Source organism: Canis aureus, chromosome 3 (assembly GCF_053574225.1).
Source record: "Canis aureus isolate CA01 chromosome 3, VMU_Caureus_v.1.0, whole genome shotgun sequence".
Lineage (NCBI taxonomy): Eukaryota > Metazoa > Chordata > Mammalia > Carnivora > Canidae > Canis > Canis aureus.
Window position 1 is genome coordinate 17180016 of NC_135613.1, and position 26132 is coordinate 17206147.

Here is a 26132-nt window from a genome sequence, read left to right on the forward strand (position 1 = left end):
CTTTAAAAGGAAACCATCTTCTTTTTAGGGAGGTAGCATATGTATGATTTATAAAATTTCCACTAACGTGTGTATTCTGAAATTCCTCTCATGAGTGCTGATTTTATAGATGTATATTTATATATTTTTTATATATTTATATTTATGTGTGTTCACACACATATATGGATATATATCCATATATATGACAACATTCATATGTATATACACATACATATGTCAGTGTGTGTGTGTGTGTGTGTGTGTGTGTGTATATATATGTATGATTGAATGAATTCAGTCTTTGCTTTTTTCTTCATACCTGGAATTAGGCAAGAGGAGTTATAATTTGCAAAATAATGTTAAAATAAGAAACTGAAGCTTTGCGCCTTGCGATCCTTGTGAATGTCTTGCATGGTCCCCTCCCCTCCTTCCCTCTCTTCCTCCTTTGTGGCTCCCCAAGCAGCGCCCCCATGGTTTGTTCCAGCCCTTTCCTGCCTCACTCTGCCCACACCAACTTGGACTCGAAGAGCCAATTTCTCTCCTTGCCTTTACTCCAACACCGTAAACTTAAAACAAAACACATGGCCCAGGACAGGGTGCTGTCTTCAGTTCCTGTTGCTCTCTTCTGATACTTTCTTGTTGGCTTTGGATTCTGTCCCCTCAAAACCCCAAGAGCACACTTTCTAGGTATGAAGCAAAATAATTTTTATAATTTTTTTTAATTCCTCCACTCAGCAGAATCTTGCTGAGTATGTGGGATACACCAACTCAGTGGTGCAAGATTTGATTGGAAGCAGCTGACAAGACCCAGCCATCTGGTAAGTGCACTCACCAAAGAGGTTGTCCCTTGTGGTTGCTTAACAAAAACATTTGTAGTCTCTGGGTCACCACTGCTTCTCCTTTGTTCTCCCAAAGGCTGAACTGAGGCTTGCTGTTTCCCCATCTGCCTGAGATGAGGCATCTGAAGAAGGGCTGTGGGCTCATGGGAAGGGCCCCAAATGGGAACACAGCCCTTCTAGACCCTTCCCCTTGGTCCTTGTGGGGATTTATGTTTCCCTCCTGCCCTTCTCTGCTTAGTCCCTTATATAAAGATCAAGACTTTGGTGTTACCTAGTCATGGGACAGCCTCCCTGTCTCCTCCAGGAGACTGGAAGCTTCCTGAAGTCACCACTTTCTCCAAACATAGAGCCTGGCACAGAATAACTACTTAATAACTATTGTTAAAATACTTCATAGATGAGAATGGCCTCTTTCCTCAGCCTCTTAACCGAGTGCTGGTGTCAAGAGGAATAGCAGAGAGAGGCAACCCTCTCTCACACATTTGGAGAGAGGGTTGGTTCTTTTTCTTCCAAAATAGCCCAGATTTACTCTGGTGACCCTAAAGCTACAGATGTTCCCACCGGCCAAATGGGCTCCAGGAGGTAGGATGTGGACAGAGCAGGGGAGTTAACATGCAGAGGACCATCAGCCTGAATGCTCATCTTCCTGTGTTTGTGTGACTGTGGTCCGCCTGGGTCTGGGCATGGTAATGAGAGCTTGTCGCACGGTCAGCAAGGTGGGCCTCTATCTCTTATATGCATTTTAAACAGTGATTTTAAATTTGTTTTTATAAATCTTTACTAATAGACCTTAAGAACCATTTTAGAAATACAGAAGAGTTGAGCAGAATTTTCCAAATGACTTTTCTCATGCCTCCTGCATGCAGGTTCCTTATTATTAACCTTGTACATCAGAATAACACACATGTTACAATCAGTGAACTGACATCTGTGCATTATTACTAAGTAAAGCCTGTCATTTATTAATGATTCCTTGGGTTTTAGGTTTTTCTTTTTCTGTTTCAGGTTTCTATCTTATAAGTAGGTATCATTCTCCTTGGGCTCTTGTTGGCTGTGTTTCTCAAACTTTTCTTTGCTTTTGATGACCTGAACAGTTTTGAGGACTACTGGCCGGGTATTTTGTAGAATTCCCTCAGTTGGGACTAGTCTGATTTCTTTTTTCATGATTCCACTGGGGTTATGGATTTGGGGGAGGCAGACCCGAGAGGTAAAGTGCCATTTTCAGAGCATCATATCACACCAGAGGCACGTGACTTATCGCTGCTTCTGTGGCCTGTGACGTCCTGGCTGAAGTTGTGTTTGTCAGGTTTCTGCACTGTTCCATTCCCCTGGTGGTTTACTCGTGCCCTATTTTCCGTACTGTACTTCTTGGAAGACAGTCCCTCTGCCATCGTATTCTTGTTCTCCAACGTGAGTGTGGTGAAGTCCTTTCTCGAGGACATGTACAGCAGCAATACTTTTGTGGTCCTACGTGTGTACGTCTCCACACACAGAGAAGAGATTCCCTATATAACTACTTTGATACTCTGTAAATTTTGTAAAACATAGAGAACTTTATGAGAAGGATTTTGAAGCGTGCGTGTTGGGAGGTCAGAATTTCACGCAAGGAAAACTTAATAGGTTTATTTCTGTAACATAAAAAGGGTAAATTCACCATATACAGGTTTCTTTCTTTCTTTCTTTCTTTCTTTCTTTCTTTCTTTCTTTCTTTCTTTCTTTTCTTTTCTTTTCTCCTCCTCCTCCTCCTCCTCCTCCTCCTCCTCCTTCACTTTAGAAAGAGTATTTAGGTGGCTAAATTGGCATGTGTCATATAACAATGACAATGCCCACTGGCATGTATCATCTGATACATGTAGGATCAGTGTATTCAGGAGGACCAGTCCCATACCAAGGATTTTACCAACATTTTATTTGCTTTCATAGCAACCTTTGATATAGCCATGTTGCCTTGGATAATTTACTTAACCTCTGTGTGCCTTCTTTTCCTCATCTATTGTATGGAGAAATACCTATGTCATCAAATAGTGGAAAAAATGAGATCATATGTGTGTGGGTCTCTATGAGCTTCATGACTTGCCCACAGTTACTCAGCTAATAAATGGCAGAGCCATGGCATGAATCCATGTGCAAATCGTGCCAAATTCATGTTTGTGACCACTAAACTATATGCTATATGTCTTTCCAGATAAGGTGTCATCTGGTTCAAATCACTCTGGAAGATGGGGGAGGAGGAAATGATGGGATGACCAGCCAGAGGTGCAGCTTTCCATCTTCTCCTGTGGCTAATTTGCAGGTAGGGTTTGTTAGAGCATTAGAAGCCTCGGCTGAATAGATTTTTCACACATTTTTTGTCCCATCCTTCCCAAAAGAATACTATAAAGCATTCCAAGACCCTGGCAATGAAGGTGCTTCATTTTCTTCCCTACTAAAGGCTGGATGAATGGAGCTATGTTAGAGGATGCTCATCTCTTTCTTTTTTTGCTTGATGAGCTGCTGGTCAACCTACAAGGAGGCTACCATCCCTGCCCTTGTAGTGTGATTCTTTCACTGCTTTGCTTTTGGAAACTGCAACCACTGAGCATAAACCTCAGTAGATGTACTCTGAAATTAAAATTATCAATAAAAATTCCAAACTACCGCCACCAATGCCTAATTTGTGGAGTTATCATGTTGAGTTATTTTGATTCCACCAAAATCCCTAGAGAGGGGGAATAAAGTCACTCTTTACCTTCTGCTACTCAAAAGTATGTCACAGATTGTTTGAAGCTAGAGAAAAAGGAAAGCTGAAAGGAGGGAAAATGCAAATGTTTAACTTTGGGGCTGAACAGAAAGAAGAGTGATTATTGCAGAAGACTCTGAGAGCAAAATTTTGCCTCAAAACCCCCAAGGAGTAGGAGGGCTGACTCCTTTTGGAATGATGTCAAGATGGCTTGAACTGTCAATATAAACTGGCTTTAACTGGCCTTCTGAGCAGCCTGGCAACCCAAGACCAGAACTGGTCATAGATCTGCATTCGGCGCAACCACAGGCAGGGAAATGAAGGCACAGACACTTGGAGCTTCATCAACAGGCAAAGCCAAGCCTTTTGTCTTTTGTATACTACAGTCAACAGAAAGTTATTGCTTAATTAACCCCCCTGAATGAATACCTGATAATTAATAAACCCATGGAGTTATACCCTAAGGCTTTAAGTTGAAGAAGGCTCCTCCCTTCAAGTGGAAAAGAGAGAGAGAGAGAGGGAGGGAGGGAGGGAGGGAAAGAGAGAGAGAGAGGGAGAGAGAGAGAGAGGGAGAGAGAGAGAACACAACCATGCTGAACTAATGGGAAAAAACTCTGGTAAAAGGCAAAGCAATTAGGATTAGTGAATTCCATTTCATTTAAAGTTCCAAGATATAGAAGCCATTTATCTAACAAATTAATAATGGGAGTGACTTGCCTAATATAGTAACAAGTCCTTATATTTTATTAGTGGAAATCCAAACTGAGTAATTTAATGATAGACAAGCTTCCATATATATAATTTTTTTTTGTTACGCTTCTTAAAAAATGTCACTGCACCAAGAGAGTTTTAGATTTATGTGTCCCTTCTAAATCAGTGCCCACTTCAGTTTGGAATGATACATTTAATATTATGGCTCTGTAGAAAATCAATATTTTTTAGTGTTTTCTTTCATTTTAAAGAGCTTTATCATCTGGCTAATTGTGCCACCATAGAAAAGAGAGGGGTTGATAAGGTGGTTCATGTTTCATAGGTCTTGTTAAATTTGCCGTAGACTATAAATGGGGACTAACTGGGGGACTGTCAAATGGACCGTGGACATGTTAACTTATGGCCACAGAACCAATTTTTCTGTTTAAATTGAGAAGAAATATGAGATACCTCCTGAAAAGTATTTATGGTAGTGATATCACGACAAAGATCCACTGTGCTAGTTTCTTATGGGGCCTCTGGGAGTTTTGTGTGGGGACCGGGGAATATGACCAGGCCTTAAGAGTCTGTCCTTCTGATACTGTCTCTGAGAAGGGAACCATCCACCCATTCAAGAGACATTTAGTGAGTCCCTGCTGTATGCTGGTGTAGGATACTAGTTCCTGCCATTTCCTCAAACCGATGGAGAAGCAACTAGAGTAGTCCTTACATGGGCCTTCATCCTTAGAATTCTCTCTCGCTTCCATTATAGAGAAGAAGATGCACCAAAGGAACAGGTGAGGAACAGAAGTGACTAGCTGAATTGACATGCGGTCTGAAAAAAGCAACAACTTTAGAGAAAAGCAGACTGGCACCCCAGTCGCATCATTCGTGACCTTTTAGAGGTCTAAGACTCAGTTTCAATGACTGGCAAATGGGAATGCAAATACTTTTGTAGGTTAAACTTCTGGCATATGGTGAGCATCTAGGAATGCTAACAACTTCTTCCATTTTTCTGCCTGTATGCAAAGTCTCAGAGGGATCCCAGAACATCTAAATAATAATCATAATCATAGCCTACAGAAACTCTAGACTAAACACCATGCCAGGAATCCTGCACAGATTTTTCTACAATATCCCCATCAACTCTAAGAGAGCAGTATCAATTTAGTCCATTTTAGAGATGCAGACACTAGGTCTCTCTCTCTCTCTCTCTCTGATATAATCTATCAGTCTTGTTACTAATAATGAACGTATATTGAATATTTATGACCATGTGCCAGGCACTTGACATTTTTATCTTGTTTCTGCCTCATTCATCCATTCAACAAACATATACTAAGTGCCAGGTATTCACAGTGGTTCAATCAGTATATACTGTTAAACAGGAGAGACATCAAAAACCCAGTCGGGAGATAGCACACAACAACCACGAAGAAGATACTGTTGTTATCTTTAGTTTATAGCTAAGGGAAAGGAGGAACTGAGATGTGGCTCATGATCAGCAAAGACTGGATTCAAATTCAGATATTTTCCACTTTTAACCTTGATACCATATTGCCTCAAGAAAATTGTGTGGACTCAGGTGAATTGAGACATTGGGGATGTGGTCGCTAAGATGAGTTATCCTTCTCCAAGACTGTGTGTACTTGGCATAGATGGTCAGTGTGACTACAGGTAATTTCTTAACATTTCAGATACAGCTACCAAGCCAGAGTACCCAGGTAAATCCCAGGCTCTGAGCCTTGGTTCCTCTGTTTGCCACTAATAACCATGCTACTTAGTAAAACACTGTCAGTCAAATGGGGAGAGAGCCACACTTGACTCAGGAGGAGCCCTGGAGAATAAAATGAAACTGTAATGAAAATGTGTTTTGAAAGCCAAAACACAAAACATCCATTTATGAAACTCTTAATTTTAACAAACAGTGGGAGAAATTTATTGTTTGGAATGAAATGGAAATGTATTTCTTTATTCACTAGTTACTCTAACTTTGACACTCTCTTTTTTGATTTTGCCCAGTGACTACTGATGACAAATATATAAAGGAAAAGTGCCAACTGAAATGGAGAATAGGAACTTTTGACAGGCTCAATATGAAAGTCAAGGATTGTTCTGAATGATCCCACGTATCTTTGCCTGTTTCGGCTGGCAATTAAACTAGTCCTCTACAGCTAAACTTCTCGGCGAAGACATCTTAGCAGACACATTCTACCCCTGCCAATAAACAAGACTTTCTGCGTGGGGGGGTCTCTGATATTTATACAGAAGAATCAAATGCATATATCTAAATGCACATGTACTCAAAGATCAATTGTACTCAATAATATAATATGTGTGTTTTTCATCTTTAAAATTCCTGCAATAGTAGTTTTCCTTTGCAGGGTGAATTAGCAAAGTAGGAACAGATGAAGTCAATTGTCAGTTGTTCAAATGCAGGTCCATATTATAGAGACAGATCACAACCTTGGGGGCTGCTAATGTGGAAAGATAAATCCCTCCTCATAAAACGAGTATTAGTAGCAATCTGCACCAATGCATTTAATTTCACATAGCCTTGTAAATCTTCAGAGCTCGAATGAGGTGCTTACTTCCTATTACCTCTCTCAGATCAGAAGGCTCAGGATCATCCTAAGAAATCCCTCTTTATTTTCCAAAACTGCTTTGCTTCATTCTAAAGAACTGTAGTGTCAACATTTAACAGAACTAGTCAACAGGGGTTTTAAGAAAATTAAAGGCGCAGCCAAGTCTAGACATCCCCAAATAAGTGGATGGTGCGTACATATCTTTGGTCCAGTTGTTCTGGCCACCTTCTTAATGGACAATTTGGATCGCTGCGCGGTCAATCCGCTTAATTGCCTCTGGGTTGGCCATTAAAACAAATTGAATGCGCTATGGCCAATTTGGTCATGTCATAAAGAAATGGCCTATAGGGCCCATCGAGAAGCAGAATTTCAGCCATTATTCGATTATATCTGATCAATGGAGACAGCCTGTATGGGAAATCCAGGAGGCAGAGTAGATCTTATAGGAGCCCCCAGCCTACTCTGCTGACCACATTATTAGGATCACCTGTCAACAGCAATGAAATTAGCCAGGTGGTTGACAAAGCATCACCTTACTCTGTCCTGGGGAGAGAAAAGTCAGTGCCTTGTGACTTTGCCTAAAATATCCAGTCAGCAAACCAACAGGTCATCTTTTCCACTTTGAGTCCTGAGTAATTTGAGAAGGAGAAAAAAAAATTCAAAATCTCCACTGGCTTCGACCTCTAATGTTGGTATAAAAATAGACCAGATGATGCATTCATTGTGATTAATGCTGGGTAAAGGTAATTTAAACGGGGCCTAATTTTCTTATTTTTCTAGATCTCATCTCCATGTACTGTACCGTTCCCTGCCTCTGCTTATCAGAGAGGCCTCGGGATCTACATTTGTGGCCTCCACTGCTGGGACTGTCATCTGAAGTCACCTTGGCCTTCAGCATCTTTGTGAAGTTAGACAAGAGGAATGACCTTTAATGAGGTATTGCTGGATTATACTTTCAATTTTTAAGCCAAGGAGAAATAACTGTGGGCAATATTTACTGAACATTTGTTATATGCTAGGTGCTGACCTCAGCATTTTAAATATATTGTCTCATTTAATTTTCAACTGACCCTGAGAGGTAGGTTCTGGTATCTCTACCGTATAGATGAGGCAACTGTTATTTGGAGTTTAATAACTAGTCAAGGTCAAGGTCATCCAATAGTGTCAGGATCAGAATATAACTCTTGGCCTGACTTCAAAGCTTGTACTCTCAAAAAACGTATTGTTCTAAATACCATTGGCTGCTCTCAGCCAGGGGTTCCAGGTTCATGGGTTGCATATCAATGTGATAGGAATCAAAATGAGATGACTGCCACCAGCAAAGAGGAATTGTCACTATGCTAGTTGGGCTAGAAACCCCATACAAATATAAAATGCTGATGTTGGACACTGGGGGGGTCATCATGCAGGTAGGCCATACCAGTAAGAAGTAGTTTATGGCATATTGTGAGAAACCACAAGAGCATAGCTGGACCTGCCTCTCTCACACCAGCTATCTCCTAGGGATCAGTGGCATGATTTGCTTAGAAATGAAAAGAGCCGTAGTGGCTCTAAATGAGGAAAAGGAGTAGAAAAGTGGTGACATATGGCAGGGAAACAGAGCCACTAGTATACTGTCTGGGTTTAGTGGGGCATGAGGAATGCATCTGGGGTTCGAGGACTCAGTTTGGGAAGAGGACTAAGCAGAAAGGGAGATGGCAAGATAAACATATTAGGTGAGTAGAGATATGTAGACACCAAGAGAAGAATGATGGTTAGAGATAGGGTAGATCTAGAGACTGATGGGAGAGTGGATGTGGATAGCCAATGAGCATATGTCTTAGCTCCAAGACTGTCACAGTTAACAACTTCCACCACCACCACTATGACCATTATCATTACTACCACCACCATCATCATCATCATCATCATCATCACCACCACCATTAGCACCACCCTCACTGCTACTACAACAGAAACCACAAAGTTATCCAAATTATGGTGTGCTTTCTGTGGACCAGAGGTAGTGCTTGGTGTGTACTTATCTGATCCTCATAGCAACCATTTGCTTTCTTTAAAGATGAGAAAAGGGAGGTTTAGAGAATTCTAGAAATTTTCTGAAGGAAACATAGTTACTAAAGTATAGAGTTATCCTTACCCCAGTAATTTTAACTATGTCAGCGAAGATAGAAGAATTGGGCAGAGATAAACTAAATAAAATTCAAGCCTTCACTACTGTGGGTCAGTCTTTGGTGGTGCTGATCAGTATTTGGAGTCCCATCCAGCAATCCTAACCAAGTCTGACACTTCATGTGTTTTGCCCAGTGTTTGGGTCCTGGTGGCAAGTTACCAGCATCCGGGAGTCAGCTGTCAGGGTGGAGCCAGCCTGTAAGCCAACACTCTACTGGGTGTGGTCTGGTCTGTCTTTGGGAAGACCACTCTTTCCTCCCCCAGAAGCAACTTCTCCAAGCGGTCCACCACCTCACCTGGAGTCAGGTCGAGTATAGAAAGGGAATTATTTTCTAATGGCTGGATTATTTGCCTAGCTTCTTTGTTCCTCTCTGAGTATAGTTGACGTCCTCAGTGAGGACTCCAATGAACGACATGCATACAGCTTGACATACTGGTCTGTGTAATAAACATTTTATAATGTCTTCAGAAATCTGTTTATTTTCTCTTGTCTTTCTTGGCTAGAATTGTTTTTGTGTGTTTGGAAAGAGGGACTCTCTTTGTCATTTCTAGCTTAATGCTAGACTTCCACATATCTACAAACTCTGTCTTAGAGAATCTGGGGGATAGGAGAGAGTTTGAGTTTCAGAAGCAGAAACTAATGCATAGGACATTTAGTTCAGTGTGTTTAGATGAGAAAACTGAGACCCAAATATTTGGAATGCACAGACCTAACAGGAGGTAATTAAAAAATTTTTACATATATTTTAAAGATTTTACTTATTTACTTGAGAGAGAGTGTTAGCAAAAGAGATAGAGCATGTGCTGGGGGTTGGGGGCAGAAGAAGAGGGAGAGGGAGAAACAGACTCCCTGCTGAGCAGGAAGCCTGACGTGGGGTTCCATCCCAGGATCCTGAGATTGTGACTTGAGCTGAAGGCAGATACTTAACTGACTGAGCTACCAAGGCATCCCCAGAACTACTTTCAATAGAAGTTCCGCTGATGAATTTTAAATCATATGGGATTTAACAGTAGTCAATTACATGAAACTTTTCAGTGAAGCAATTACTACATAGAGTGAGAGATACCTATAGTGTCACTACCTAGAATGCCTTGCAAAGATTCTACTCCCCATATTTTCTTAGATAAAAGCGTTAAAAGATTGGCAATCTTCATTTCAAGCTGTTCCTGGGGCCCTTTTCAAGGGTGAGGATGTTGTTATGGGCTCAGCTGTGTGTGTTTCTGTGTGTACGTGTGTTGTGTGTTAGGCAATAGGTAGGGGTCAGAGGACCGGGATATTTTGAGAGGGGTTTCTCCCTCTCTAAGCCAATAAATGATCATAAATGTTCTTTTATGGTCCTGGAAATAAGGACATCATTCACCTTTTGATTTTTGGGTAAAGTAGCATAATAAGTCAAAACACAGAGGTTGGAATCAAGAGACCAGCATTGGAGGCCTGTGCTCCACTGAACCATCTAGTTGACCTTGCAGGAGTCCTTTGCCTTCACTGGGCCTTAGTTTCCTTATCTGCAAATGAGAGACTATGATACTCGATGCTGTTAGGATTAAATGAGATAAGAAACAAAGCTTCAAAACGATGTGAAAGTCTAACACAATGCCCAACAAAATAAATACTTCATAAAATGACACAAACCAGACATTTAATAAACATGCTGGAAAACATGGGAGACTTAACTATTTACACAATTGGTGTAAGTCTTAAATCCAGAAGAAATCAGAATTGCAACATGCAATGAAGAATGCACTTTATTTGCTAAGTGAATATTAAAGACTTTGGAGAACCCCAAAGAATTTTTTGTGTGAGCACAATGATTCTTCATTCCTGAAACCCACTACCCAGAGGCCCCCAGACTGGGGTGTGGTTTCTCATTGGTAGGGTTTTTCTTGCCAAATGAGATGATAGAGCACATTATCAAAATGACCTGTGTTGGTGCTTAGGTGGTGTCATGTCCCTCGAGAGAAGGGTGGATAGATATATCAAGACTTGGGGGCCCACAGGTTTGGCTACATGACAGTGGATCCCCAGCACCCAGTCTGGCTAGACTGGTTCCAGAGGAATTAACTAATCTGAGAAAGCCACTACCCTAATGTGAGTCTGGGCCCAGCTGCTGGCTGCTCAAGCTCCTCTCCTTCTGGATTAGTCATTCAGAACCAGCTTGGGCACCCTGCCTGTCTATCCTTTCTGCAAAACCTATGGTGGGCTACCAGAACCCCACAAAACTCCTCACCCTGTCATTCAAGCCCTTCCTGCGGAGGCTCAGGGCTTTGCTGTCTTGCCAATGCATCGCTTGTGCACCAGCTAGCCTTTCTCTTCAGTGCCCTCTGACCTCCCCAGTGTGGACATCACTGCCAGAGATCCTTATGTGGAGTTGGTCCTCAGTTGCCACCTCTCCTTTTCCCTGATATAATCCCACATAGCCATCACACACTGCTTTAAACATCTCTTATTCTAAGAAGATGTTCGGCATCCAAGCTCCATTGATTTCCTTAACGATTCCATCTCCATTCTTAGGGACCTCATCCATATATTGTGGATAATAATGCCAGTGTCATTGGATCGTTGCTCCCCAGGGCAGGGACCAGGGCTGACTCATCTTGGAATCCCTGGCACCTGGTAGGGTGTGTGTTGTGCAGAAAACATTCGGTCCATGAGGAGCAACTGGCCGCAAGGAGGGAGTCCCAGCTTCTCCCATCCCCGTTGCATGTTTCCCATTTATCTTCTGAATTCTTTGAAATGTGTTGGGATTGCTGCAGAGAAAGTAGCCCTCTTTATCACCTTAGGGAAAGGATACCCAGCCAAAGGATACCCACCTTTGGTAAGGTGTCCAAAGCATATTAACCCTTTGTATTAGCCCCAAGGCTGCCATAACAAATTCCCACAAAGTGGTTTAGAACAACAGAAACTTACTCTCTCACAGTTATGAGGGCTGGCAGTCCCAAATCAACATGTTGGCAGGGCCCAGCTCTCTCTGAAGCCTGGAGAGGAGGATCTGTCCCATGCCTTTTTCTTAGCCTCTACTGTTGCTGGTAAGGCATTCCTTGGTTTTCCTTGTAATTTCTGCCTCCGAGGTCACATGGCATTCTTCCTGTGTGTCTTCACATCATCTCCCTCTAAGAGTGTCTGTGTCTTCATGAGGCATTTGTTTGTGTGTCTGTCTCAGTGTTTCTTCTTCATTTTTTTTTTAAGATTTTATTTGAGAAAGAGAGAGAGAGCAAGAGAGAGCACGAGCAGGGGGAGGAGCAGAGGGAGAAGCAGGCTCCCCACTGAACAGGGAGCCCCATGTGGCGCTCCATCCCAGGCCTGGGATCATGACCTGAGCCAAAGGCAAACGCTTCACCAACTGAGTCCCCCATGCACCCCTCTTCTCCTTTATCTTGGGAGGACACGATCATATTAGGTTAAGGGGCACCTCTACTCCAGTGTGACTTCATCATAACTCGCATCTCAATTCTATCTGCAAAGAACCTTTTTCCAAATAAGGTCACATCTGCCAGCATTAGGACTTCTGCATTCCTTTTGGAGACACAATTCAACCCACAACAGCCTTGGACTAATTACTCCCCTGCTCAGAGGCTTAGTTTCCACATCTGTCAAAGGGGGATAATCTTGCCCACCTCACTGAGGCCTGGTGGGGATTAAATGAGATAAAGCTTAGTGCCCTGTACACAGGACGGCTTAGCTATGTCTGTCTTCCTCTGGACTAGAAAGGAATCATATATGGACAATAAAAGAAGTTGTAGTAGGTAGAATTTTGGTCCATAGGGCAAATAGAGGCACAACACTCTATCCATTACGGCAGAGCCACTTCCTCCCAACTCTGGGATTTTTCTTTGTGGTTAGATTATCTGCTAAACTTACTCTTTTCTATGCAGGACACAGGGGCAAGACTTGGTCAACTGATTCTAATAAAAGTTTCGGGTAATCCTAGGACACAAGGCCGAGATATGTGTCTTTGGCTGGCTACCTCTGTCATGTGTGGTTATTTTTTCATGGTCAAAACAAATAAATACATAAAAAGTGCCTAAAACCTATAGGGAATCAAGTTTCTAAACTGTTTTCTTGTGGCTGACTTCTGAATCACAGTTTAGTAATTAAAAGAAGAAAACGCCAAGTTGCACTCGGCAATGAAACATAAATTGTACCTTTGTAAAGGTCAAATACTAGTTGTGATTAACCAGACGAGTCACACTTTATCCTGGTTAAAACAATACTGAAGTTTAAGACTATTTATAGGATTCCACACCCCCTATCCGACCCTCTTCCTTGCAGAAGTTCACCGATGGAATCTGAAGTGGGGTTTTATTATTTTTTTTCTTTCAATTTGTGAGATGATTTCCATATACTGTGGTTTGGCAGTCTGCACTTGAACGATACTATAGCATTATCAGGGTGCCGACAGCTGCTCTAGAATAAACAAGCAGTGATGCATTGAGCTGGCAAGTCTATATGGTTTGGAAAATAAAATGAAATAAAATAAAAACATTTGTTATCATTTTTGGAGTTTTTGAACACAACCAGCTTCAGCACCACATTGGTGCCTCGCATGACTTTCTTTTTTAAAAAAATTATAAACGGGAACATTTTGTTTTGCTAGGAAGAGTGGTTTACTGTGTGGATGGGGGGAGAAGCCTCGATTTCTAGCAGATGTTGCTCATCTCTTGTTCAGGGTCCCGTGATGGCTCTGATTTGGCTAAATCCCAATGGCTGGATTGGGGGAAGCCAATGAAATCTTCTGCTTATCATCCCAGCCACTGCAGAGCACTGGCACTCACTGCAAGCCCTGGCCTTCCAGCTCATGGAGTAGGAAATCCCCACCCCACCCCAATGCCCTAGGAGACTGTGCTGAGGGCTGATCTGGGAACTGGACACCTGAAAAGTTACAGGAGCTCTTTCTTCCAGAAGAGGGAATTACAGGATTGTGTTTGGTATCATAAGGTCGTATGCTTTTATTTTAAAATGTAGTAGTAATAGTAACTCTGAAGACTAACAATCATGGCAATTAAGGCTGGCTTTTATAAAACACTTTCCTATTTACAAAGCCCCTGGGATTACATAGTCCCGTTTGGGGTCACCGACATCAATCTCTACTCTTACCCCACTTTCTAAAGATGTAACCTTGCCTCTGCTAGTCCACCTCTACAGATTTCTCACGCATAAAGGGGTAACCAGAGTTCCTACTCGGGGCGTTTACTTATGATGCTTTCTGATAATCAGTGCTATGAATGGAAACCAAACATACAAGAAGACCCTTCCTCTTCTCAATGTCACATAAAATGCTTTGCTTTTGGAGAGAGGGCACTCGACCATTGTAACCCCATTGCTTCTTTCATCTTATCTGAAGCCCTGATATACGTTTTCACACGCCTTTAAATTTTTCATAAAAGTGGAAAATGAATGAGTAATTATACAATACATGCAGATTTAAAAGTGGAAGGGATGTAAACTCCATGAGAGCAGAGACTTGGCTGTCTATTGCTCTCTTAACCCTAGTGCTGGGCAGGGGGCTGGTACTGGGTGCATAAACCAGCTCACTTCTCTGACCTTCAGTTTTCACGCAGCTAAAATGGAAACTGGATTTCCTACACCAGAGTGTTGGCACATAATAAGATCTCAATAAATATGGCTTGGATGAATAAATAAATAAATGGGTGTGCAATCTGGGGAGAGAGAATGGATAGCAGTGTGGTATTCGGCATGAATATGCTGACAAATTGAGAAATAAAAATGAAGTTCTGATTTGTAGCAATTAACAGTTTTCCTGGTGAAAATGTTCCCACCCTGGCTGATTTCACACTGAGTTGGGAAGAGATGTGCTCAGTCAGCTCCAGGGAGCCAGGCCCTCCACTCCAGTGTACCTTTGGCTGGGGGGTAAAATGGTGGGAAACCAGTCTCATTTCCTGTTTGTTTTCAGGAAGCTTCTTGCAACTGGGCAGGAAGGTTTGGGGACTTCCAGATTGCTTGATTTTAAATAATCCTAATTCTCTAGTCGACATCCAGACATTTCCCTTTACTTTGGCAGAGGAGAGAGAAGGGCATGAGCTGCCAGGTGGTAGGTGTGAATACACAATGTGGTGGGCCTACAGGTTGACCATTAGTTGTGATTATCCTGTAGAGATGTGTGTCCTATTACAGTTCACTGCTGTCGTAGTCTTGGGAAGCCCTCCCTCCGGGCTCCCTGATGTCTGCAGTGATTAACTCAGGCCCTAGGGAGTGGGCCATGCCAGTGGCACCTTTGTGATTCCTGGCATTTCCCAGGTTTTACAAAGGCCCCAGGGTGGTTTTTTTTTTTTTTTATTCTTCCCAAGAATCATTTCCTACCACTTAGATCTAGTATTTCCCATCCTCTCTTGCAAAATTGCAAGGAGTGGCATCAGCACATCTTTGTACAGTAGGCGAATATATTTGGAATGCTTATTTCTGAGGGCTGTTGAAGACGAGGACAAATTTTACACCACACAGAAGGACTGACAATAAATTCAGGAGTGGCAAATGGAACCACTGTTCTGTTTCCCTCTCAGTAAATAAATAGCTGCAAAACCTGTACTCCAATACCAGAGCGTCAAATCCATGGCGCCCGTTGATTAACAATGAAAACGTCTTTGTGAAAACAATACATTTAGAAGAGTCCTAGGGCTCGCACCAGAAGCTGACTCGGAAGGTTTATTTTAATGTAGCACAAATCAGAGCGAACTATGTGAAAAGAGAGTTCTGTTTCTCCCCGAAGATGCCACTTGTTTCTCCTCCCAGAGATATGTCTTCCAAACTCATTGCCAAATGTGCAAGCTGAGCCAGTTGCACGGTGGCTGCATTGCCCTCCTCAAGACCCCAGGGCCCACCAGGAGCCCAGAGAGGGCTTGGGACCTGGTGCAAGGGCGGGGCCAGACATCCTGTTCTTGAGAGAGACATCTGCAACATAGTGAGGAGCTGCTCAGGGCTTTATATTTTCTTTTTGCACCAACGAACCCCCACGTTCATGTCTGGGCATACAGAGATGGAGGTTTGGAAGGAAAGCATACAGCATTTAATGATTTGGGAGCCCATTTGTAGCCTGGGGAATGATATCTAGTTGATAAGGACAGGGCAAAGATTGATACATAGTAACCACATCAGAAGGAAAACAAGAACAGTATTAGAAGGAGAAGGGGAAAAGGAGAGAAAAAGGGGGAGGAAGGGAGGAAAGTAAGAAAAGGAAGCAAAGAAAGGTTATGGTAGAAAGTGTTGCTGCCCTTCGTAAACATGTATTTGCACACGCTGTTCCCTTCTTTTAGAATGCCATTCTTCCCTTTTTTCATCTGGCTAACCCGGACTAAAGCCTTGGACCTCACCCTAAGTGCTATTTCTTCAGGAGAACCTTTCATGAACCCCAAGACTGGGCCAGGTCCCCATGTTATGGGGTCTGACAAAGCCCTCTTCTTTTCTTTGTAAGGTCTCACATGACTATGATGATTGTACATGTATCTTGTGAATGTGATTATTCATTACATGCCTGACTCCCCTACACACCTGAAGTTCTAAACTAGTGAGATCCCCAAAGCCTGTGGCCATCCTTACCTCTGAACAGGAGCATCAAAACACCCACTGAGGGCCCCGGGTGGCTCAGTGGTTGACTGCCTGCCTTTGACGCAGGTCATGATCCCAGGGGTCCTGGAATCGAGTTCTGCATCAGGCTCCCTACAGGGAGCCTGCTTTTCCCTCTGCCTGTGTCTCTGCCTCTCTTTCTCTGTGTCTCTCATGAATAAATAAATAAAATCTTTTAAAAAAATACACCCATTGAGTAGGTAGGTGATGAATAAACAGATATTTACGGTAAAAATATATTTTATTATCTGAGCCTTGCTGGCTCCGCTGTCCACATAGCCCTGTCCACATGTAAGCATCTCATGCCAACCCGGTGAGATAACCAGGAAAGGGAGTCACTGGCCCCCTACTTTACACGCTATTTCTCAAGTCCTAAGAGTGTCATTGACTTGCCAAGGAGTATCATCAACAGAAGGGAAACAGGCCTTGGACAAGATGACAGGATGTGGTCTTTCACCATCAGGGTCCCTCCTACAGTCCCCGCTGCCCAGTGGATAGGTCTTGCTGCAGAAGGGGAAGGGGACGGTTGTGAGTCTGGGGGAGGGCAATAGAAAGGCAGAAAGAGTAGCCATGACAGAAAAGATTTATTCCTGCCTTCTCCTTTCTTCTTGCATTAAGGACAAGCGTCGCCTGAACACGTAAGCACAAATGGGAACATGATGAGGCATCACTTTTTCCGGGGTTGTGACTAACTCCTCAGGGGAGCAGAAGAAGCTGTCCCTCTGAGTTAGCTCTTGATGATTTCCTCACATTCCCTGCTGCAGGAAAGCCTTACCAATCAACCCTGGGCTTCCTCTGTAAGCTGTATTCATTCATTCACTCCTCAAATATTTTTCAAGGATCAGCCACGTGCCAGGCATCAAGCTCGGAATGATAGATGTGGATTGAGTGAGGCTTGTAGGCTCATCAGCTGACCCAAGTTCCTGGGGTGAGGGACACTCTACGTGCAAACCTAGACAGTTGGCCACCCTATTTTGCATATAAGCTTAGGGTATAGAGTAACTTGTTGTATGGAGTGTAGTTCCCAAGAACCACTTACACCGAGGTCACCTGAAGTGTTTGCTTTTAGTGTGCATTTTAGCAAAGTCCCAGGCCCTGCTCCACACCAGTGATTCCAAACCTTCTGGGAGCAGGTCTAAGAATTTGCATTTAATAGACCCTCCCCAAGTTTTTATTATGCATATTTAAGTTTTAAAATAGCTGAACTAGTGCATAAGGGCATAGACTTTGAAGTCACTCAGACTTCAATCCAAACTCCTACCACTGAAGACCTATGTGAATTTTCATGAATTATATAATCAATATGGGCTTAAGTTTCCTTACTTGTAAAATGGGTCTGATAATGCTATCTTTATAGTGTTCTTAAAGGGATTGAATGTTAAAAATGGATTAAAGTCTTAAATGATATCAGCAATCGAATTAACTGTGCATCAAATTATCACGATCAAGGCTGAGACTGTTGCCGTGGTAGCTGGAGTCATGGGCTTCCTGCCCCTGGTCTTAGGATGGTTCTATCCTTTTTGACACAACAGACTAAAACAAGACTTCATCAGCCTCATTACAGAAATGCACTTGCTACAGAAATACCTCTTTCCTTTCTGCCATTTTCCCAAGTGCACCAAGAGCTTCTTCTGGCTTCTAGAAGAGGTCATGCTCTTTCCCCATCTAGAACCTCACATAATGCCATTCATTTTTTGTATCAGAAATGTATCATTTCCCTAGCCCGGTGATTTATTATTCATTCTTCAAAACTCAGCTGAAGTATCTCCTCTTTTGAGAAATTATCTCAGCTCTTCCTGCTTCTCAACTCCCTATGTTTTCTATCTAGCTAGGCATAAAACAAATGATGACAAGAAAATATGATGTCTTCCCCAATTAATATGGGCTCTAGCTTACTCAAGTACATCAGGGATTACAAATTATAGTCCATGGACAAACGCAGTTTGCTATATGTATTTATAAAGTTTTATTGGCACAGTCACCTTCATCTGTGGCATCTTTTGCACTACAATGACAAAGTTGAGTAGTTGTGACAGAGATCTTATGGCCCACAGTCTAAAATACTCATTTTCCAGGCTTTTACAGAAAATATTTGTGGATTATTGACCCATATAATGGCCTCAGAGTCTAGTATATGACATCCCATATAGTAGATGCTCAATAGGTATTTTGGATAGACGGATCAGTACATCAGTGGATAGTTATGACTCTGTCATTGGCAGGACAAACTGCCTTCTTTCAATGCATTCTTCTTTAGGTCAAAGAGAGTTCTAGTCACACCTGGCCCCTCATGCTTCGGTTCACGAAATGGCAGAGAATACTCAGGCCAAAGGGTCATCAGGAAGGCTAAGCTACTTTTACCTGCTTCCTTTTCCCCATTTTGTTTTCTAAGCAAATATCAAAAGATGGCTTACTCACCCAGCCCCTACCTTCCCACTAAGAATCACTAGGAGGGTGGTGAAGTGCACGGCAAGAGCAACTATAGTGACTGCCTTTCACCTTTACCTTTGCCTTCACAGGGTCCCTCTCTCTTTTCCACTAACTCACTCTGCTTATTCTAGAGTGCCCAGGACAATTCTGTGTACAGAGTGGACAATCTACCAACTCCTAATGATCGAGGAGCAGCAAATCCTCGGGAGATGGTGAGAGGATGAGTGTAACAATTCATTTTTCAACTTAAAATAAAACAGAAAGTCCAATGCAGAGATGAGGCAGCATGTGGTGGTTGCCAGAAGAATCGCTTGTCAGCCATCAGGGGGCACTGAGGTTGGTCCAAGAACACATGTGATATTGTTCCTTCACAGCAGCTCAGAGACCTGCACATGAGCTCAGGTTGGAGAGCCGCAAGTAGATTAAAGTCTTAGTATGATATCTGGAATAGAATTAATTGTGCACTAAATTATCCTGACCAAGGCTGAGACTGTTCCTGGTAGTCTATTCCATCTCTGGCTCCTGCCTCTGGTTGAGGACTGGGTAAGGCCAGGCAGGTGAAGGGTGGAACAGTGGGGATGCTTACATCATAATACAGAATCACCTAAAATATAGAGAAAGTCAATATCCTACTGAAAAGCAAAGTTCTCCATCAAAGTGATAATGAATTTCTTTGGATACTGAGATGTCTTCAGGGATGAGAAAAAGCAAAGAAGAAAGGCCTGTGGCCAGAAGGGCCAGACAGAAATGGGAGCCAGTTTTCATTCTGAGACACCAGACTGCTTCCTGTCAGATACCACAGCTGTGGGAGAGTGGGGAGCAGAAGCAGGTTGAAGCTGGGCCAGACCTCAGGAAAACTCTCCTCTAAGCCCCTGTTTTTCACCTGAGGACGTGGAGAAACCTGAAAGAATTTGCATGACACTTCAGTGACAGCCCCAAGCCTGGCACCCAGATGGCCTGTCCCCAAACAGCATATTCACTTCTTTGTTTGTTTGCTTGCCTTTTTTTTGGCCATGGTGCTACTCACATAGACTTTCAGGGGCTCATCTCCAATTAGAGAATGATCTGGAAATGATAAATTTAATGTCAGGCCTACGGGGAATGTAGAGGAAATGTTTGCTGGAGATAGTGCAGGGTGAAAGGGGAAGGGGGAGCATGAGCTCTTGAGCAGTGTAAAGAAAATGCTTTGTAGGTGAGCATTACACAGTCTTACACAGTCAACCAAAAGTTGGTCAAATATTTAGCATCGGTCTTCTGGGTGAGTTGTAACAGGCCCCAAAGAACTGTGGTGTACGGCTTTTATCTTCCACAAAGTCTCAGAGCATGGGTGTCAAAGGCACGCGGACCTGTGCTCAAGAGCTGACTGCCACTAATTAGATGTGTGAGCACGGGAAGTCCCACAGCATGGCCGAGCCCTCATTCCCTCTCCCCCACAGAGCAGGTGTAGCAGTGGCACTCACCCAGCGTGATTATCATGAGCATCCAGTGAGAGGACACATGGACACAGTGAGCATAAAGTACTCCACTTACTAATTCAATACTCCTTTTCCTACTGAGTGACCAGTCCTCCCTCGGCCCATTACCACACCCCTCATTACTTCTGCCTCATGCTCCTAAGTGGGAGTGTGCTGAATATGGATTCCCCGCCCCCCAAATTCATGTCCACTTGGAACCTCAGACTATGACCTTATTTGAAAACGGGGTCTTTGCAGATGTAACTCATTTAGGGTCTTGAGATGAAATCATACTCTCTACGAATGGGCAGTATATCCAATGGAAGTGTCCTTAGAAGAGAGGACACAGAGGACACACACACAGGGAGGAGGTCATGTAACGATGGGGGTGGAGATTGAAGTTATATGAGGCCACAAGCCAAAAGATGCCAGCAGCACCAGAAGCTGGAAGGGGCAAGGAAGGACCCTCCCCTAGAGCCTTCCGAGGCAGCACTGCCAGCTGACACTTTAATTCCAGCTCTTGTAATAAGGCCCCCTCTTTGTGGTAATTTGTCATGGCAGCCATGGGAAGCTAATGTATGAGTCCAGCCCTGACTTTGTCACCCACTGCCCCATAGACACCCTTGCAGGCTCCTGGTAGGTGGCGAGTACCCATTTTTTTCAGACCTGTATGCCATGCCTTGTGTAACATTAAGTAATGTAGAGAGGCCTGCCCATCCTTGAAAAACTTGTAGGCCCAGATAATAGCAAAGTTCTGTTAAAAGAAAAAAAAAAAACTCACACAACTAAACTAGACATGCAAGAGAAAAATGAAGCAACCAAATTGCATAGCTGTTTCTACTTTTCCCTGAAGGTATGGCCAGCATTTTGTAGGTAGCTTAGTGGCATTTTGCTGCAATGTTTTACAAGTTTGTTTTGGCGGCCATCAGGTCCCTTCCTTTTGTATGTGACTGTTAGGCCTCAGGGCTGCTTCTGTGCTCTTCTTTCTCTGTCTGGCACAAGTCCCAGCCCCTTGGCCTACTTTCTCTCCTCTCCAGGGCAGCCACCACCGACTCCACATCTCAGGGTCCCTATTCCCCTCAGTCAGGAGGCCTCTATATTCATTGCCTTGGAATAAAATAATTTCACTGTCTAAGGGCTTCAGTGTTCATTGCCATGAGAAGGCAAGAGAATCAGAAAAATAGCAAATAGTTCTAATGGCCAACATTTATCGAAGGCTTCTAACAGGTCCAGGGTTTACACTTCTAGTCTCATTTATCCTCATGATAAATTTATCCTTTATCTCATTTATCACACAGGCTGATGCTACTGTTATTATTATGTTGTCCTCACTTTAAAGAAGATCAAGATTGTGAGGCTGTAGGAAGCAAAGAGAGTTGCCGAGCATCACACCATTGCTAATAAGAAAGAGGGATTTAGACTTTATTCTAATGACTCAGGTCAGGGACTAAGGTCCTTCCTACAACTGTATCAAGGTCATGATTGGTCTTCCTCCTGGACTTTTGACTTAGTTTCTGAGATATTAACTTAGATAGTGTTATGGACTGAATGTGTGTGTTCCCCTAAAAGTCATATGTGAAACCTAATCCCCCAGGTGATGGTATTCGGTGGTGGGGCCTCTGGGAGGCAATCAGGCATGAGGGAGCAGACCTCAGGAATAGGATCAGTGCCCTGGAAGAGGACACCTCGGAGAGCTCCCGCAGCCCATTTGCCATGTGAGGACACAGCAAGCAGATGGCCATATGAACCAACAAGTGGGCACCCCTCACACCAGACACCAAATCTGCTGGGACTTTGATCTTGGACTTCCCAGACTCCAGAACTGTAGAAATAAATGTTTGTTGGTTAAGCCACTTGGTCCATGGTATTCTGTTTTAGCAGCTCTAATAGACCAAGAGAGAGAACCATGACAAAAACGTCCAAAACTTCTTTTGTATTTTTGAGGGTGATTTTACTCCAGCCTCTCAGCTCCTTCTCTGAAAATCTGACTAGCGTGAAATAATTATGGCCAGCTAAATCGACTTAGCAAGACTTCTATTTGGGAGATATCTCTGAGGACTTGCAGATCAAGAGGAAAAGTGCTCCCGGGCCTCTGCAACAGTGGATGCTGTTTTGTTGGCTGGTTATTTCCTAGAAGGCATTCTAGGTAATAGGTGCCCCTTGTGGGAAAAAAGAAGTTTCCATGAGCAAAGACTTCCAGAAAACCCTGAGATGAAGGCTTTGCAACTTCAGAAGCTTTTGTTTGCTGATGCACTTTAGGAGCCTCTAAGATGGGGCAATAATATGCATCCATGATTTGGTAACAGATAATATTCATGGAAGGTTTCACAGCACAGTTTGGGAAAGACTACCTTAGCCTCTTCCCTTATATCAAGCATTTCCTTCTTTGTGACTTAGTGAAGTGTGTCCACTATATATTTCCTGGGAGTTCATTATTTTCAAAGCCTGATCTGTGTAAATATCAAGTCACTTACAAGACATGGCAGGCCTTGCCGGTGATGAAATCTACAACGACTTCATCTTTTCCATAATCACTCAAATGAGTCCTGAAGTGTGGGCCTTTGGCTGCTGGAAAATAGGAAACAGAGTCAGGCCTGGCTCTATCTGGAATTATAAGTGACAGCTCCGGCTCAGTTTCAGTAACAAGAAATGTGTTGAGTTAAAAATATTCTAAGCAGATGTAAATCTGGGAGATGTGACTGCAACACACCCATGCTTGCCATTCGTTCTGCTTCAAGTGTCTCCCAATGCACGGTTGCCACAACTCCAGGCAACCACAGCACCCCATACAAACAATTTATTGTGTAAGTGCACTTCTGATTCACCTGGAGATGGTTTGGTGGAGAACACCCTGGCATCAGGGAGGCACAATGGCTCCTGGCAGCCTCAGAGCAGGCAGGCAAAAATCAATTCCACTGCAGGAGAGGTGATAGCTTCTCATAAGAAAAAGCATATGCCCTGATCTCTTTTTTTCCAGTTTTCTATTCTATTATTAAGAGCTTCATTCCATCCTCTGGGCAGAAGACACATTGCCCCCCTGCCCCCACCCGCCCAGATTCTATGGGAAAATTGGGCTTCTACTTGGTCTAAGACAACATTGAAGAGGCAATGGTACAATTGCCTCTTCGTGCAAAACAATGGCATGTGGGATTCCTTTGAGGGTTATAGTATTGTTTGGAAGCTGAATCCTTATAAGAAGTCTCTCAGTTCATCTATCAGACATGAACACTAATGCTCATCTTTTACAGAATGAGAATAAAAACAACTACTGTAGTTCATTGAATATGCCCTGTATGTTAAGCATGAGAGCCAATAGTAGCTACTCTCATTTATTGGCCTTTGTCCTCAAGCTACAACCAATATGGCACCCCAGTGAACTGGAATGTGTATCCACATTTTGGTGGTCTTTTCTTTTCATCGTAGGGTCTTCCAGGAATCTGAAAGTATATGTGAGACTCAACCTGAGAAAATTGAATTATTCTGACTCCAAGTTTTCCTGCAGATTACTCCTCATGCAGTCAGCTTCCTTGGACAAAGAAGGGCCACTATGGACTTAAAACCCTTCTCAAATGGATATAATATTTGGGCTGGGGATTGGGAACTGGCAAGGAGAATCCCTGGTTTGATCCAGACACAGCCCTCTGAGGAGAGCAATCAGATCATTCTTGAGGAGGGCCTGAATGTAGAGCCCAGTCCTAGCCAACCAAAAGTCAGACTCTAAAATACTCTACCAGGTTCCACTGGGGAAGCCCTGACTTGGGAGTCAGGCATGAAAGAATGGGATTTGGGGCTCTGTCACTTAGAAGGTTGACTTCAATCCTATAAGCCTTCTTTTCTTCCTCTCTAAAATGGGGATGATCATGTCTAGACAGTCAGACTAGGTGTGAGGTCATAAAGTGCTTAGCTCATAGTGGAGGCTAAACATTTGACAGCTTCCATTACTGTTGACAATGGCAAGACTTGCTGCGAGAATTATCAACCTATCTTTTATGTTCTGATTGAATTCACGGCCCTTCTCGTCTCTGAATGTTAAAGGCTTTGCCAGGAAGAGTGGTAACATCTCAGACTAAATCAGTCCAAGCAGGGGCTCAGCCACACTGGTTCCCGGAGCCGGGCCTGGACCTCTGAGTCACACGGCCTTCTCCATGTGCACACCACAGCAAATCACTTTTCCCATTATGAACAACCAGACACACTCCACTGTGGTGACGGAAAGCAATTATGAATGTAAATGATCTAACCAGACACGGATTCCACCAAGGTTTAACCCCTGGTTTCCTTTTTTACACAGTAATCACGCACTGTCCTGTGGCAGCCCGCTGAGGGAGAATCATTACAGAGAATTATGTGATCCATCTGCCCACTGAACCACAGACTGGGGTTCAGACTGGGGCATGGCACATCTGGCTTTACTTTGGGCTCTGGTGACACCAGGAACATGGATAAATGTCCTGCCTTAAGTATGGGGTATTCCAGATCCAGGAACAAATGTCTTGCAGGCTGTGTTCTCCATTTTCCAAGCCAAGCTCAGAGGTTTCCATTCTGATGTGGATATGGCCACAGTATCATTACTACTCACAGCACTCAGATTTCCCCCCTCCCTCCCCCTCCTTGATGCCTTCCCCTCAAAACCCAGCAATCTAAGCTCTGGTTTGGAAAGGCCAATGTGACTCTAGTTATACTATTACTACCTTTGTGATTGCTCTTCATACTGTTACAACCACTATTTCTAATACTACTAATGTGATGACTAGTCACCCTTTATGCTGTGCCAAGCACTGAGCTACCCACGTATATTTTCTCATTCGATCCCTATGAGGTCACCCCAATATTATTCCTGCTTCCTGGGTAAATAGATTGAAACTCAAAGAGGTTAAGATATGTGCCCAACAATGTCACACAGCTAGTACAGAGCAAAGCCAGTTCTCACGGCTCCTGAGTTCAAGCTCATACTGCTCTATGAGTCTTAGAAACTGTCCTCATAGCTGAGAGGTCCACATGACAAACATCAGAGTAGTTGACTTTACTAATATAATACCTCGAAAACCCACCCAAAGATATTTATGATATTTTAAAGAAATAAGAAGATGGTGCCAATGAATAAAGAGGGATAAATTTTTTAAAAAGGAGTAAATAAGTATTATAAATAAATAGAGAATCCTGACATTTGTTGCCACTTAAATTTTTTAAGTGAAGAATAATATACATACAGCAAAGTATGTAAAGTGCACTAATCTTATGTCCACAGCTTGATGACATGTACTCGTTATGCAATCACCACTGGGAACCAGACAAGAAGCATCTCCAGATCTCCAGAAGGCTCCCCCATGTCTCTCCTCAGTATGGTCTTCCTCCATTCATTCTTCACACTTGTACCATCATTGATTAGTTTTGCCTATTTTTCATCTTTCTGTAACTGGAATTATACAGTATGTACTCTTTTGTGTCTGCTTCGTCTCATGCACTAAATTATCGATGAGAATCTTTCAGACTAATTTGAAATGGATGGTACTGTTGTACCAACAATATGTTCTTTTTAACTGCTATATAGTATCCCGTCAAATGGAGAAAACACATCTATTTATCTTCTCACTAAGGGAAGTACATCTAGAAACATCCCGTGTATGTCTGTTTTGGACATATGCTTCCATTTTTAGTGGGTAATATTCCTAGGAATATAGTTCC

At 43.0% G+C, this 26132-nt stretch overlaps 2 long non-coding RNA genes across 17 annotated transcripts in view; one reads left to right on the top strand and one right to left on the bottom strand.

Moving 5' to 3' along the window:
• LOC144310205 (uncharacterized) overlaps positions 1-7747 on the top strand; it is a 64045-nt gene extending 56298 nt beyond the window's left edge. For 2 of the 3 annotated variants that reach the window (XR_013375903.1, XR_013375904.1), the window contains exons 2-3: positions 3007-3114; positions 7596-7747. This is a non-coding gene — a long non-coding RNA (uncharacterized LOC144310205). Of the gene's footprint in view, positions 1-694; positions 801-3006; positions 3115-7595 lie in introns of those variants that run through there. The other variant, XR_013375905.1, reaches the window with a different exon arrangement.
• The window catches only part of LOC144310200 (uncharacterized), an 807232-nt gene that overhangs the window by 169906 nt on the left and 611194 nt on the right, over positions 1-26132 (bottom strand). The gene's annotated exons all lie outside the window — the stretch shown is intronic.